This window comes from Heterodontus francisci, unplaced genomic scaffold (assembly GCF_036365525.1).
Source record: "Heterodontus francisci isolate sHetFra1 unplaced genomic scaffold, sHetFra1.hap1 HAP1_SCAFFOLD_51_2, whole genome shotgun sequence".
NCBI lineage: Eukaryota > Metazoa > Chordata > Chondrichthyes > Heterodontiformes > Heterodontidae > Heterodontus > Heterodontus francisci.
Genome location: NW_027141369.1, coordinates 4,494,292 through 4,506,944, shown reverse-complemented (window position 1 = coordinate 4,506,944; position 12,653 = coordinate 4,494,292). Strand labels below are relative to the sequence as shown.

Sequence of the window (12,653 nt, the reverse complement as noted above, 5' to 3'; positions counted from 1 at the left end):
ATTCGGGTCTCTGCTCCTCCGCCGTTTCTAACATCTCACCTCTTACAAAAAAACACTCTGATCTATCGTAGGTAGTAGATGACCCCTCATTTTAAACTCCATCTGCCAAAGCATTGCTCACTCACTTAATCTATCAAGAAGATTTGAAAATAAATTTCTTGCCAAAGGATAATTTTCGGCATCTGCTCCCTCGCCATTTGCTTTTCCCATTTGTCTTTCACTTGGCGCAACACAGAGAAAGTAAAGATGGAAGGAAGGAGGGGAGGAAAAATCCTGCACCGTTTCGTGATCCCTATTTGATCTTCATTCCAGTGCAGTTTGAGTGAAGAATTCCAATTGTCTGTCTCAATTTTAAATAAGTATAACAAATTCTGGAATCACTGTCTGGACATTGACAAGAACAGGTTTCGAGGCTGACTTCACACATAAACTCCCCCAACATAAACGATACACTAAACAGTTCATAAATTAGCGACAAGGATGGGATTCGATCTCACGTGTGCAGAGCACAATGGATTAGCAGTCCATCACCTTAACCTCTCGGCCACCTTGTCAGCTGTAAAGGCATAACTGTCACCTTCAGCACAGTTTCTGGCTATGCAGCCAGCTGTGCAATGATGGAAATATATGTTCTGTCAGGAAAAGAAGTTGGAAATGGAGCGGTGTGAAACATTTCCAGACCATGTCCAACACGTTTCTACTCAGTGTGAAAACCCACCACGGAAAGACTGGAACATACAATCATTTCATCACATCATGATTAACATCACTCAGACACCTGAACCATGAGGTCACTGACGAAGTCATGATGACCGAATTTCTCATGAAATGACAACTGAACTAACTGACTGGAAGAATTGCTTTAATTCCACATGATCAGCGAGGCACAGCCTCAGGCCGACTTGTCGGGTGGTGTAAACAGATATCACTGCTTCTGATCTTCACCAGAACAGAGAGTGAGATGTTACATTGATCATCAAACAGACTGTGAGAGAATACAACAGAATAAAACACATGGAGAGACACTGTGGAATAACAAATAGATTTGATTGGAATGTTGAAATTTTGATTGGAATGGATAAAACACCAGAAACAGCAGATTAAATTGGGATTCTCATCATTATATTGATCTGGGACAGAAAAGAGAAACTGATGGAAAGAAGACAAGAAGGAAGAAAAGAAAGGATGGAACTGTTCAATTTTTTCAGTTTTTTCACTCGCCCATCAAAGCTGATAAAAAAAAATTGCAAATAACAGAGAATTTCACCAAAAATGGAGATTAAATGTTGCTGAAACCTTGGATCGAAGGATGCCCCAACAGATCACCTGTTTAACTGTCTCCTCACTGGGGGATTTCAATCAGTGAGCAATATTGTTCTCTACTTTTTTTGTTAATTGGTCCCAGAACTGCCACTTGGAATTAATATCTGTGTTCCTACTCCTGAATAATAAAATTGTGAGTTTCTCGATATTTTCTGGACACAGTTCCTGCTGAAAGAACTAAGAACTCTTTTCTAATTTACACAAGATCCTTGGTGCTGCTCTCTCTTCTCCCAAACTTCATCTCATGTGACTGTTCCATCATCACTCTGACAGTGGGAGGGGTTGATCCCACTATCTTCAGCATTAACCCTTTACATCCTTATACCACACTGTCTGTCCAAAAAAAATGGGTGGAAGGAACTTCCTTCATTTATCAAAACACCAACAGCAGCACAATGGCGCAATGGTTAGCACCGCAGCCTCACAGCTCCAGCGACCAGGATTCAGTTCTGGGTACTGCCTGTGTGGAGTTTGCAAGTTCTCCCTGTGTCTGTGTGGGTTTCCGCCGGGTGCTCTGGTTTCTTTCCACCTCCAAAAGACTTGCAGGTTGATAGATAAATTGGCCATTGGAAATTGTCCCTTGTGTAGGTACGTGGTAGGAGAATGGTGGGGATGTGGTAGAGAATATGGGATTAATGTAGGATTAGTATAAATGGGTGGTTGCTGGCTGGCACTGACTCGGTGGGCCGAAGGGCCTGTTTCAGTGCTGTATCTCTAAATAAGAAAAGTAAAATAAAAGCTACCAGTCGTAAATCAACTCAAACCCATTAGAGAGATAGAGGGAGACTGTCAGAGAACTTCCTGCATCCAGTCCTGACCCTGTCACACTCAGCAGCTTCTCACTCAGAGCCCACTCTCATCAACACTGAACATTGTTACCGAGACCCTTCAAATACTGTTTATAAAAGGTAGAAAAATTCAAACTTCATCACAGCTAGATTGAATAGAACAAAGTTTAATATCTTCTCGTCGTCACTCGGTAACCACATGAGACAGTCCTTAAATCAGTAGCATAAATTATCAGCTGTAAGAATGTTTGTCATTGGGTTGAATCATTTCTGTGTGAGGAATGTTCCAGCATCATAAACCAGGGGAACGTGTTGACTGAGCCGTGTTTTCATCTCTTCTGGGCAGTTGGACTGTTCACCCTTCATTCTGCTCTGATTCACTTTCCCAAAGCGGATCTCCAGATTCTCAAATCTGGAGACTGGGTTTTCTTATTTGGTTCCTGTTGATTTTTCTTCCTCCTGAATGATAATATATTCCAAACTCGGATGAACCTTTCCCTGTGTCCCGGTCTCGGTTAAAAGCGACAAATAACGGCACCAAAATTCTGAAACATACAACACGGTCACATTCTGCTTCAGTGAGATTAATGCTGAGGCAGTTTCCGTGTCGAATGCGATTGTGAACAAATTTCTCTCAAGGAAATTGTGAGTGATCAAGTATTTGCACTGAATTTCTGTGCAAGAAGGGACAGTTTCAAACAGCCATTCCCAAATCAATTCCTTCACAAAGACAAAGACTGTGCTGTCTCAACGTGTGACTCAACGTCACAAACAAATTTGAACTCGAAGTTCAGGAGAAGACAGAGATGTGAATGATCGACAGTGTAATCTTTAAATCATAACTTTCCGTTTCTTCGTTGAAGTGAGGCTCAACCCTAAGCCACTAGAGATCGCGGAAAGCTACAAACTTGGATCCAGAAATCAGAAAAGTAGTGAAACAGTTGGTGAGTACATTGTGACACTGAAGAATTTATCACCACATTGCAATATTGGCACATTCTTAGACCGTACATTATGAGACAGATTTGTGCTTATATTGGTGGATGAGGAAAGATACCAAACACACAAAATCCCAATTTGAGCTGGTGTGTAAGATTGCTCTTTCCACGGAGATAGCATCAAAGAATGCTCGTGAATTTCGTCCTATGCCAGTGACAGTAACACACTTCAGAGGAACTTAAACACACTGGTAAAATGGGCTTTCACACAACAGATAACATTTTACACAGAAAATTGTGAAGTGATACAGTTTGGGAGGAAGAATGAGACAATGTACACCAATCTTTTTTGATCAAGGTTTGAAAAGGTTGCTAAGAGCAAACAGGACACTTGGCTTTATTAATAGAGGCATAGAGTAAAAGCAAATAAGTTATGCTAAACCTTTATAAAACACTGGGGCTGAATGGCCTACTCCTGTACCTCCACAGAAAGCTTCCACTCCAGGCTCGGACACCCTCTTCAGGATCACTCTCCATACATCCCGCCACTCCACGCACGGATATCTCCCTCAGGATCAGATCACAGCTCCACAGTCCTGCCACATCCAGTCGTGAATGGTGGTGGATAATTAAATAACTAACAAGATGAGGAGGCTCCAAAAACATTCACATCCTCAATGATGGTGGTGCTGAGCACGTCAGTGCAAAAGATGAAGCTGAAGCATTTGCAACCATCTTCAGTCAGAAATATTAAGTGGATTTGATCTGTGCTAATTTCAGCTCCTCATGCTCGCTGGTGCCTGGGTTCTCTGGTGCTAATTTCAGAGTAAATCATGCAGCTTGACAATTGGAGCCAAAGAAAAAGACACAGGAGGGGTTGAAAGTGCCAAAACCTGGGATTGAACCAAGAACTGTTTCACTGTTAGTACAACACGAACTCAACAAAGCTATTTCAACAACACACTAAAGCCACCATTCTGTCACTGCTTTGGAAGACAATATATACATTAAAGTGTTTGTAAAAAGTTACAGAACACAACATGTGAGTAATATTCCACATTGTTTTCTCAGTACTTTTGGACAGTGAAGTGGGAGACAACCGGAAGTCCCACTGTGCCACACTGACCCTGAGCTGTGAGTGAAATGAGATAAAGTTCAATCTTTAGCAGAGAGATTCTGGAGAGAGGTCAGAGTCCTGAATCAAGGAAAGACTTTCTGACACAATAAAAGCAAAATACTGCAGATGCTGGAAATCTGAAATAAAAACAAAAAGTGCTGGAAATACTCAATAGCTCTGGCAGCATCTGTGGTGAGAGAAACAGAGTTAATGTTTCTGGTCTGTGACCTTTCATCAGAACTGACACAGGTTAGAAAAGAATTCGGTTTTAAACAAGTGAAGGGGAAGGGCATGTGGGAGAGAACAAAGGGGAAGGTGTTTGATAGGGCAGAGGGCAGGAGAGATTAAATAACAAAGCTGTCCTGGGACAAATGCAAAGAGTGTGTTAATGCTTGTGGTTGCCTGACACCAGTCATGCTCTGATGTTATTGAACACAATGTTCAATCCACAAGGCTGTAGAGTGCCGAATAAAAAGGTCAGGTGCTGCTCCTCGAGCTTGGGTTGATTTTCACTGGAACACTGGAACAGGCCAAAGACAGAAATGTTGACATGAGAGCAGGGGGGAGTGTTGAAATGGCAAGCAACCAGAAGCTCAGGATCATGCTTTCGGCCTGAGAAGAGGTGTTCCATCTAATCTGCGTTTGGTCTCCCCAGTTTAGAGGAGACCGCATTGTGAGCAGTGAATACAGTATACATAATTGAAAGAAGTACAAGTAAATCGCTGCTTCACCTAAAAGGAGTGTTTGGGGCTTCAGATAATGAGCAGAGAGGAGGGAAAAGGGCAGGTATTATATCTCCTGCGATTGCATGGGAATGTGCCTTGGGAAGGGGACGAGGTATTGGGGGTAATGGAGGAGTGGACCAGGGTGTCGCGGAGGGAACAATCCCTTCGGAATGCTGACAGGGGAGTGGAGGATGCGTTTAGTGGTGGCATCACGCTGGTGGTGGCGGAAACGGTGGAGGATGATCCTTTGGATGTGGAGGCAGGTGGGGTGGAAAATGAGGACAAGGGGAACCCTGTCGCAGTTCTGGGAGGGAGGGGAAGGGGGAAGGCAGAGGTTGAGAGTTCTGTCAATTACACTGGGAGGGGGCGGGGTGGGAGTAGTTGAAATCTGGTGATGTTGTTGAATTTAATTTCAAACACTCCTTGAACTCTCTGCTGATAAAGACTGAAAAAGGGAAGAACAACCACACAACAAGGCTCGCAAATCCAAGACCCTGAGATTAAAAGTCTCATGCTGCACCAACTGAGTTAACAAGGCCTGATACAGTACTTCTACTCTGTCTGTTATTGGACGGATGCAGCTGTTGGCTCCACCCCAAGGGCGGGAATTTGTTCCACCAACTATGAAGCAGCTTCCTAACAATTCCCCAGATTATCAGTAAATCCACTTCCAGAAGCCCCAAAGTGTGATATATTCCTCTCACTCATCGATAATAAAACTGAAATCTTTTTACCTTCCAAATGCTGCCATCCATTTTGTCAGTATTTATTTCTCTCTCCTTTTTATTTAGTTCATGCATTTCTTCAGAATTTTTTTTTCAATTATATCTGAGGGAAGAAATGAACAGATCTGGCAGCTCAAAACTGGGCATCCATGAGGCACTGTGGGCCATCAGCAGCAGCAGAATTGTATGTAAACACAATATGTTACCTCATGGCCTGGCATATCCCTCACTCTACCATTACCATCAAGCCAAGGGAGCAATAGTGCTTCAATGAAGTGTGCAGGAGGGCATGTCAGGAACAGCACCAAGCAGACCTAAAAATGAGTGAAGCTACAACACAGGATTACTTGCATGTCATATAGCGGAAGCAGCATGCAATAGATAAAGCTGAGTGATCTCACAACCAACAGATCAGATCAAAGCTCTGCAGTCCTGCCACATCCAGTCCTGAATGGTGGTGGATAATTAAACAATTAACAGGAGGACGAGGCTCCACAAATATCCCCATCCTTAATGATAGGGGAGACCAGTATATCAGTGCAAAATACAAGGTTGAATCATTTGCAACCATCTTCAGCCAGAAGTGCCAAGTAGATGATCCATCTCGGCCTCCTCCTGAGGTCCCCAGCATCACAGGTGCCAATCTTCAGCTAAATCCACTTCACTCCACATGATATCAAGAAATGGCTGAAGGCTCTGGATACTGACAACATCCTGGCTGCAGTGCTGAAGACTTGTGCTCCAGAACTAGCCACACCGCCCGCCAAGCTACAACACTGGCATCTACCCAGCAATGTGGAAAATTGCCCAGGTATGTTCTGTATACAAAAGGCAGGACAAATCCAACCCGGTCAATTCCTGCCCGATCAGCCTCCTCTTGATCATCAGTAAAGTGATGGAAGGTGTCGCTGACAGTGCTATCAAGCAGCACTTACACAGCAATAACCTACTCACCAATGCTTATTTTGGGTTCCGCCAGGGCCACTTAGTTCCTGACCTCAATATGGCCTTTGCCCAAATATGGACAGAAGAGCTGAATTCAGGAGGTGAGGTGAGGTGACAGTGACTGCTCTTGCCAAGGGCATCAAGGAGCTCTTGCAAAATTGAAGTCAATGGCAATCAAGGAGAAAAATGTCCACTGGTTGGAGTCATACCTTGCGAAAAGGAATATGGTGCTGGTTGTTGGTGGCCAATCATCTCAGTACCAGACATCGCTCAGGAGTTCCTCAGGGTAGTGTCCTAGGCCCCAACCGTCTTCAGTTGCTTCATCAATAAACTTCCTTCCATCATAAGGTCAGAAGTGGAAATGTTCACTGATGATTGCAAAATGTTCAGTTGCATTAGTAACTCCTCAGATACTGAAGCAGTCCGTGTCCACATGTAGAGAGACCTGGGCAAGATTGGGCTTGGACTGATAAGTGGCAAGTAACATGCACGCCACAAAAATGCCAGGCAATGACCATTTCCAACAAGAGTGAATCTAACCATCTCCCCTTGACAGTCAATGACATTACCATTGCTGAATCCTTCACAATCAACATCCGGGGGGTTACCAATGAGCAGAAACTGAATTGGATCAGTCATAAAAATACCGTAGCTACAAGAGCAGGTCAGAGGCTGGGAATTCTGCTGCAAGTAACTCACCTCCTGTCCACCATCTACAAGGCACAAGTCAGGAGTGTGATGTAATACTCCCCACTTGCCTGGATGAGTGGAGCTCCAACAACACCAAAGAAACTCAACACCATCCAGGACAAAGCATATCACTTGATCAGCACTCCATCCACTACTTTAAATATTCACTTCCTGCACCACCAGTGAACAGTGGCAGCAGTGTGTACCATCTACAAGATGCACTGCAGCAACTCACCAAGCCTCCTTCGACAGCACCTTCCAAACCCCCAACCTCGACCACCTAGAAGGACATTGGATGAATGGGAACACCACCATCTGCAAGCTCCCCTCCAAGTTACACACTGTCCTGACTGGGAACTATATCACCAGTCCTTCACTGTCACTGGATCAAAATCTTGGAACTCCCTTCCTAACAGCACTGTGGGTCTACGTACAACACATGGACTGCAGCAGCTCCAAAAAGGCAGCTCACCACCACCTTCTCAAGGGCAATTAAGGATGGACAATAAAGGCTGCGTTTGCTGACAACACAACCACTAAGTGGCACAACTCGCTTTCTCCCCCTGCTTTGCACCGGCCGCTTCCACCCTCCACAGTCGCTCGCTCCAGACCTCGCTGCTCCCCCCTACTTCCCTGGCCGATTGTCTCCCGATCATGTCACCCCATTCTCCAGTCGTTCGCTCACTCCCCACCCCCCCCACCTCCCCTCCAGCCGCTAGCTCTGGGCTGCGCTGCTTCCCTTCTCTCGGCTACTTGCTCCCACGTTTGTCCAGTCTCCACGTGCCGCCCGAAGAAGCAAGGTGGGCTGCAAAGTGTGACGTAGGAGTGAGTAGTGAGTGGCCTGGAGGAGGGAAGTGGCACGGCCTAGTGCCTGCGGCTGGAGCGGGGGTTGGGGGGCAGAGAGCAAGCGGCCATAGAGCTGGATGACGCGAGTGGGGAACAATTGTCCAGGGGAGCATCGAGGTGTGGAGCGAGCGGCTGAGGGGAGGAAGCGTCGAGGCCTGGAGCGAGTTGCCGAGTGGGGAGAGCTCCAGCCTCAAAGTCTCCTATTCAGCCGCTTCCTCCAGCTGAGTGAGGGGCTGGATACCCGATGACTCTTTAGCGCACATGTGCGAAGATGGACCAGGCGCAGATATGCGATGATGTTGGCGCTGCGCAATGACATCACCCTACGCATGTGTCACTTAATCCTGGCAAGATGTAGCTGTGCCTATGCACAGCTTGGCACAGTCCGATGATGTCAGCGGGCCGCTGCGTTGACAGGAATCACATTGTGTCAGCAGTGCCCACATCCCATGAAAGAATAAAAAAGAGATTTACCACAATGGTAGCAGGGTGAGGGATTTCAGTTATGTGGAGAGATTGGAGAAGCTGGGGTTGTTCTCCTTGCAGCAGAGAAAATCCAGAAGACATTTGACACGTTTGTTCAATGTCATGGACGTTTTCAATAGTTTAAATCAGGAGAAACTGTTTCCTGTTGTAAAAGGGTCAGTAAGCAGAGGACACAGATATCAGGTGATTGGAGAAGAACCAGAGGTGACATGAAGAACCATTTTTTTACACAGCAATGTGTTGTAATAAAGAAAGAAAAGACTTGCATTTCTATAGCAGCTTTCAAGACCACTGGATATATCAAAGCACTTTGTAGACAATGAAATACTTTTGAAGTGTAATCACTGTTGTCATGTCAGAAATGCAGCAGCTGATATTCACAAACAGCAATGTGATAATGACCAACTGATCTGATTGAGGGGCAAATATTGATCACAACACCAGGGAGAATTGCTCTTCACTTGTTTGAAATTGCAGCATGGGATCTTTTACATTCACCCAAACATGCAGACCAGGTCTTGGTTTAACATCACACCTGAAAGGCAGCACCTTCAACACCCTCAGTGCTGCACTGGAGTGTCAGCTGTGAAATCTGAACCCAGAAGCTTGTGATTTCGAGGTGAGTGTGACCGACTGAGCCACAGCTTTTACCCGAGTCTCAATCCTTCTACCAACAGTTTCTCTCTATCGGGTCTGTCACGGCCCCTCATGATTGTGAACACCTCTATCAAATCTCCTCTCCAAGGAGAACAACCCCAGCTTCTCCAATCTATCCACATAACTGAAATTCTAACCACACGTTGCAGAAAGGAATTTTTCCTCAAGTTCCTTCTGGTTTTGTGAGTCACCTTCAATCTGTACCCTTCGGTTATTGACCGTTCAGCAGTTAGAAAGAGTTCCTCAGTATTTACTCTACCTCAAACCTTCAAGGAAGCTCTGCAAAGTAACTGAAAATCAAGTTGTCAGAAGTGGGATTTAAACACATGCCTCCAGTGAAAGCTGCAACCTGAACAGAGAAGCTGAAACCACTCAGTCACCTCAACTGTTCAGACGTTTTTGACCTCGTCCTCACTTCTGTACTGGGTTTTCCTGAGCTTTTTCTCGGTGTATGGGGATGTTTGTCCTGGGCTGTGGAATCTTGCATCCCTGTAATGGACATTAACCCACTGATTGAATCTGTATTCACTGCTTTCCGCTGGTGCTGGGTAATTGCAGAGCGTGGGGCTGGAATGCTGCTGCTTGTCCCGGCCTCACTCACTCTGGGAAAGAGTGAATAATTGATGCGTCTGTTTCTGTACCTGAAATGTGACTTCTATCTACTGTTATTAACCGAGGCAGCGCTGCAGAAGGATACGTTAATAATCTCTCACTAATCAACTGCAAACAGTCAGAATGTGTAACTTTGAGCAGCGCTTTCTGCACCGTCAGGGCTGGAAAATGGAGGGAGGGAGAGACACTGTCAGTATCTGAGTGTGCACAGCACTGTCCAGAGAAAGAGTCAATATACCGGGGCTGAGACACAGTGCATCTTTTCACATTTAATCACAATAATATCCGGAGTCAGGAACTGAAAATGATGAAAAACCGAATAGCAAGAGCAAAAGTAAGAAAAGTAAGTAATTATAGATTAGCTGATCAGCTTTCACTGTGTTACCTGGTAATCTACAGTTTTATATTTAATGCTCTCTCCACTGTGGCCAGGGAATGATTTCTTCTCAAAGGCTGAACATTAACAAAACTGCTTGTAATTTAAAATCTTTTAAAAGTAATTCCATGGAGCGAATGGGGCAAAGTCAAATAACTGCACCAATTATAGGAGAGCTGGTTGGTGATGACGTGGATGTGTCTGCAGTGTGCAGGACCAGACTGTTTCTATAGATTCACGATGAATGTTCCACACTTTATTTATAACAGTAAAACTGATAGTGGACAATGGCTATTCTGGTTGCAGGAACCTGAAGCTTTAACTCATTAACACCCTACTTTAGGGTAATTTAGAAAGAACAACACCCAGCTCTGTCAGTTAGTGTGTTTGTTTGTTAACCCACAAATGATGGTTCAAGCACATAAATGGATGAGGCTTTATTAACTTAAACTCTTCTACATCTGCTATATTACTCTTGCTGTTGATTTTTCAAAGATAAGGTTAATCAAGTCTTTCTTTGTGAAATCCATGCTGACTGTGTTTTATTATTTTTCATTTCCATCTGTATTTTCTACTTTGGAGGATTACAGGATATTATCATTTTTTTATTCATTCATGGGAGGTGGGTGTCACTGGCTAGGCCAGCATTTATTATCCATCCCTAATTGCCTTGAGAAGGTGGTGCTGAGCTGCCTTCTTGAACCACTGCAGTCCATGTGCTGCTGTTATGAAGAGAGTTCCAGGATTTTGACCCAGCAACAGTGAAGGAACGGTGATACAGTTACAATTCAGGATGGTGTGTGGCTTGGAGGGGAACTTGCAGGTTGTGGTGTTCCCATGCATCTGCTGCCCTTGTCCTTCGAGGTGATCAAGGTCGTGGGTTTGGAAGGTGCTGTCTCAGGAGCCTTGGCACATTGCTGCAGTGCATCTTGTGGATGGTACACACTGCTGCCACTATGTGCCAGTGATGGAGGGCATGAATGTTGTAAATGGGGTGCCAATCAAGCGGGCTGCTTTGTCCTGTTGAGTTTATTCAGTATTGTTGGAGCTGCATCCAGCCAGACAAGTGGAGAGTATTCCATCATACCCCTGACTAATGTACAGGCTTTGGGGAGTCAGGAGGTGAGTTACTTGCCGTAGGATTCCTAGTCTCTTGACCTGCTCTTGTAGCCATAATATTTATCTGGCTACTGCAGTTCAGTTTCTGCTCAATGGTAACCCCCAGGTTGTTGAAAGTGGGGGATTCAGCGATGGTAATGCCATTGAATGTCAAAGGGAGATGGTTAGATTCTACTTGTTTGGAATGGTCATTGTCTGGCAGTTGTGTGGTGAGAATCTTATACATCTTTATTGTAGGGTACTCTATTGTACTGTTGAGTGACGACACTTGAAAAGTCCTTCCTTCATTGGCTGTAAAAGGCTTTGCAATGTCCTGTGGTCGTGAAATGCAAGTCTTGCTTTTTCCATTGTTATCAGTGTCATTGTGATCAAAAGATAGGATTCATGAGCACAAAGTTTAAATCAATTTTGATTAAAATAATGTAAAAGCATCTATATTTTTGCACTATACTTAATAATCTCCATCTTCCTATCCTTACCAAGTACAATGTCTTTGACCCTGAAATTGATTCCACAATCGCAGTCCCTCAGACAATTTCAGCTCAGTTCTGATGAAAGGTCACAGATCTGAAACGTGAACTCTGTTTCTCTCTCCACAGATGCTGCCAGACCTGCTGGGTATTTCCAGCATTTTTTGTTTTTATTTCAGATTTCCAGTATCAGCAGTATTTTGCTTCTGTGTTACTTTGAAAGTTAAAACTGACCCACCTGTCTACAATTCACACTGAGGTCTCCCATGAAATGATTCTGTATAATGTTGATGTAATGATTACAGACTCCGAGCACAGAGCTTCCTGTGGGGAATTGGGGATATGAAAACCAGCAGACTCTGCAGGAATTTCCACTGGGAGCACAAATTCACAAAATCTACCTTTTATATATGGATTCATTTTGATTGTCCTTCTGGAAAATTATTTTGAAGCAATTTAAACATCAACCCACAGCTCCATGACTGGGTCAATTATGAGGTCATCCTCTGACAGGTCATGTGACAGCTGGAGCCACAAGACGTCAGAACCAGGTTTGTGACTGGATTAAAACCCGGAATCCTGTCCCAATGGCTTTTCAAATAAAGCTGTTGCTGTTTGAAAACACAGCAGTTAAACTTTCTGCCTGACCATGAGGGGAGCTAGGGAGAAATTTACAAAATTAAATCCTTTTACAAAATAGTTCAAAAACCATTCACTGAGAAATCATGTGAGGATTCATATGCAGTAGAGAAACAAGCAGAATACAGAAAGTACAGAGGAGAGCTGAAAAAGGAAAAGAGATCAGCAAGAGAATGTATGAGAAAAGATTAGCAGGT

The 12,653-nt window shown here is 44.3% G+C and overlaps 1 non-coding gene across 1 annotated transcript; it reads right to left on the bottom strand.

The window, feature by feature from the left end:
• Window positions 1-472: 472 nt before the first annotated feature.
• Window positions 473-554, bottom strand: trnas-gcu (transfer RNA serine (anticodon GCU)). Its single transcript has one exon. It is a non-coding gene; the product is annotated as a tRNA-Ser (tRNA).
• Window positions 555-12,653: the final 12,099 nt, after the last annotated feature.